Raw genomic sequence first — 3,026 nt, forward strand, 5'->3', positions numbered from 1 at the left:
TTAATTAGTTTGCTCTGGCCTAATAGCACCACTCGTGTAGACAATGACACTTTACTGCAGAGCTAATTAAGAACTCCACATGTTAGAAAAGGATGGTCTATGTCCCAAGAAGCATGCAGGAGTAGAATATCAATATATTCTCTCTCATACCCATCCACCAGAGAGGCTTATTAAAACATTAGAAAAAAGCCAACTGAACTGAAAACTCTATATAGCAGGATATAGAGTCTATGTTATTTTCCATTTCAAATGGCTCCAGAGATTTGGGAGAGGTTATTCTTCAGGCAACTCAAATTATAGCCCAGTAGTAGCCACGTGGGAATGAGGCTCATGGGCATCACATTTCAGGCAAAAGCCTGAAGAGCATTGGAGGCTGATGCTCACTCTGTAAAAAGGGAAGGTGTGTGCTAAAGGAAGGAAGAGGCAATTACTCCAATCCCAAAATGAAAAATAAACAGCAGATGTAACACTCATCTAGAATTTATTTTAAGAAGTGGGGAGATTTGAAATTCCAGTTGGCTGCCATCTCTGTTTCATATAGATCATTACTAAAGCGATCTTATTTTTAAAATGAATGAAGGAATCTCTCTAGTAGTGCCTTTCTGGGTACCTTCATAGTAAATAGAAATGTTAAATTGGGATGAAATACTAACTGGATTCATTATTAACAGCTGAGAAGTAAACTGGCCATTAATATCTACTTTCCCTTGGGTGCTGAAGAAGTGATGCTGCTTGAAAGGTGCTGTTGAATATGCTGATGCCGATTGCTTCGTGAGATTCACTTACCAATTTATCATTTGCTACAGTGTTCTCCTTTGGTTAGTAGAGGAGTCCAGTGTTCACAGCTACCTTGGTATCTGAAGTCCCTATACAAAGACTATCTCCAGTATAGACAAAGTTATGCTTTTCTCAGAACAAGTTAAGTATAAGTTCATTATTTTGTTTTCCCATTCTCCAGGGGCATGGCTCTTTGAAATAGGCACACATTCACCACCAAAAGTATGGTGGCCATTTTCTCCTTGTGAATTAACCTAAAAGTCTTGGCCAGCAGATGGAATTGGTATGAGTAATACTAATAACTCGAGTAACTAATAACACTAGTTATCAGTATTTCCCAAAGAGAGAGGCAGTTAGCTATATTATTCAGAAGGCAGGGTAGAGATGAACCTTAGACTCTAACAATCAAATGTATACACTTTTCTGAGTAAGAGCTTATTACCAAAATATCCACTGCCTCCTCCAGTATTATCTTTATGCATCTCTCTGAAGGCAAAGGTATCAATGGAGTTTACTTGCTTGGCTTCGTTTTCATGTAACTACACACTAAATTCACAAAGCACCCAACAGACTTTATGTGCATAGAAGAAATATTTTCTTGGGATACAGGTAAGACATTCCCTCTGCTGACTGGATCAGAAAAAGAAGAACATACCTCTTTCTGAATGCCAACTTCCATGTTATCTAAGTTGGAATCAGCCCTTTTACTTGTCATTTGGATGTGCACAAAGAGGGGCTGCTCTCTTCCTCAAACAGCCATTTTAAATGTAGCACAGGCATCATTGGCAACTCTTGGCACCATTTTGTCAAGTCTTCTTTTGACACTTCCAAAATACTTTAATTCTTGCTTCTCTGATCATCATTCTGTTGGTTTGAAAGTATTGAAAAGTAGAGCAGAAATATAGCTTATGGAATTGGTTTTATTTTTCAAATCTTAATCCATTTGGAAAAATACTCATCTCTGGTTTCAGACTTTGTAACATAGAAAGAATAAAAGCCCATCTACAAGCTCTCCTGGACTCATGCTCATTTCCATGTTAGAAAAGGACCAAATATTTCTCAGAGAAGGCTGTTTAGTTCCTATATGACCTGCACAAATTAGCTGCTGTAGCAGGGAAGGGCCAAAGCCTTGAGCAAACTCTACACCAGAATTGTTCTGTTTTATTAAAAAAAATGGAAAATGGTTCTCTCTGGTGGTCAAGTCAAAGGTTTTGAGGAGTAATCCAATCACATCTTAGATTAAAAAAAAGAAAAAGAAAATGTGTTCAGCTCCAGGACTATCAGAGAGTACTCTCATTGTGCTTGGTTGGTTCCCAAAGGTACCATTCATAGGTAGAGGTTATGTATTGCTGTACTGCCTGAAAAGTAACTTAAGGAAGGAATTTTAATGTAAATTACCCTTCCCCAAGTATAGCCAGATAACTATAATTGCTTGTTGGGAGTAATAATTTATTACTGCTACACAGTAACATCTTCTGAAATCAAGCCACTTAATGAGGAGAACTAAGGTTTTGTTCATGAACCTGTTGGTTAAATAAATCAGTGTCCAACACCCCTTGTTTATCCATATCTTAGAGAAACAATACAGTCTCTGGAATGTTAATCAAAGAAATTGCCCGTGCTGTAGAAGTTGTCACAACCCAGTGATTTTTTGTGCCTCGGCACTATGGAATTTCCTGGCCACATGAGAGCTCCTTTGCATGGCAGAGTGTTCTGCTGCAATTGAGAACCCGCGTATAGGAGAGAGTTCCCGCCAATTTGCAGTTTCCTTTGCAGGATGCATTTCTTCTTTGCAGCACAGAAATGCACGGTGCAAAGAGTTCCTGCTATTCGAATGTAAATTTGTGCCCCGCTATTGGCCAGTGCTAAATTATTCATACGTGGCAGCTAATAATTGGCTCGCTGGCAGTTTAAAATTCCGCGCAACTTCCGCCCAAGTCGAAGAGCTTTGAGCACGCTGCAGAGTGCCTCTGAAGTTATCTGACTTGCGGCTGCTGATCGATAGACTGATCACCTATCGATCTTTCTTCCCGTCACCGAGCGCAACCCCGACGTACCCCTTTCCCCGCCAGCTTCGAATTGCGGACGGATTAACTGGCTTGGGCCCCGCCAGCTGGAACAACTCGCGTGGTTGTTCAGACGACCGGACCACCTGCGTCGTGATTGCAAGCGGCGTGAGTAAAGTTTTTTGCAACCAATAAGTTGTGTCTGCCTCTCCATTCACCAGCCCGCCCTAACGTACGACCAAT

The 3,026-nt window shown here is 40.5% G+C and overlaps 1 long non-coding RNA gene across 1 annotated transcript in view; it reads right to left on the bottom strand.

The window, feature by feature from the left end:
- Positions 1–1,306: 1,306 nt before the first annotated feature.
- The window catches only part of LOC102378720, a 15,014-nt gene continuing 13,294 nt past the window's right edge, over positions 1,307–3,026 (bottom strand). The window contains exon 4 of the long non-coding RNA XR_001358560.2: positions 1,307–1,641. This is a non-coding gene — a long non-coding RNA (uncharacterized LOC102378720). The remainder of the gene's footprint in view (positions 1,642–3,026) is intronic.

This window comes from Alligator sinensis, unplaced genomic scaffold (genome assembly GCF_000455745.1).
Source record: "Alligator sinensis unplaced genomic scaffold, ASM45574v1 scaffold992_1, whole genome shotgun sequence".
Lineage (NCBI taxonomy): Eukaryota > Metazoa > Chordata > Crocodylia > Alligatoridae > Alligator > Alligator sinensis.